The sequence below is a fragment of the Penaeus monodon genome, chromosome 19 (genome assembly GCF_015228065.2).
Source record: "Penaeus monodon isolate SGIC_2016 chromosome 19, NSTDA_Pmon_1, whole genome shotgun sequence".
NCBI lineage: Eukaryota > Metazoa > Arthropoda > Malacostraca > Decapoda > Penaeidae > Penaeus > Penaeus monodon.
The window spans coordinates 43,766,137-43,767,095 of NC_051404.1; positions in this window are offsets into that span (position 1 = coordinate 43,766,137).

A 959-nucleotide genomic window follows, 5' to 3' on the forward strand; every position below is an offset into this window, starting at 1 on the left:
GTGGGCCGGGTTATCCGAAGGGCAGAAACACAAGCTAGTTGCTTGGAAGGTACGGCTACCTGTAAATAAGGAATAATGTAGATGAAGATGAATAGTAGGCATGGACACAAAGTAGAGTTGAATACATACCCACATACGTACGTATAGGTAGATACGTAGATGAAGAAGAGTTGACTGTAGGATATATAAGATATATAAGAAGATCTGTAGATGAAGACGAATATGCAGACATAAACACAGAGTAGGGCTGGAGGTAAGAAATATTTGTGATTATACAGGTAAAATATATGTAGTTGCCATAAATACAAACTGAAGATAAGCAAAGTATGTCAGAAATGCGATGGGTGTTTTTTTAGATTGTGGTATCCATCATGGGGACATTACCATTAGCGTGATTAACTATACTGTAAACCTGTTTGTCATGATCTGCATGTTTTGTAATATATTTTAATGCACAGCAAATTCCAAACAAAACAATTAGATGAAACAATTAATATAGATTACTGTATTCCATGACTGATCGTGCAGGTAGCTAATCATATTATCATTTTGTTAACAGAACTTATGTCACTACTAATATTTACGGAATCTGCTATATGGCATTGGGAAAAAGAGATACATAGACACTTGAAGATCTAGTACAGGAAATAAAAATGTGAATTTCAGATTTGTACTTAATAGATCACAAATGCACTAATAACTAAAGCATGTAATGAAACATAATGAAGCACTTTCATTGGAAGAAGTGTTAAGATTACGTGATGTACACTTTTTGATGATTTACTGATTATCAAACTTATCTTTGATTTCAATTGATCATCGTACTGATTTATTTCGTCACAGCACGCACTGACAGAAGTGAATTAGTTATTCAATTTCTACCAAGTCTCTGGTTTGAAGTCACGAACACGCGCTGGAGTTAATTACAGGTTACTTGCTCCTACGTTCTATACATATGA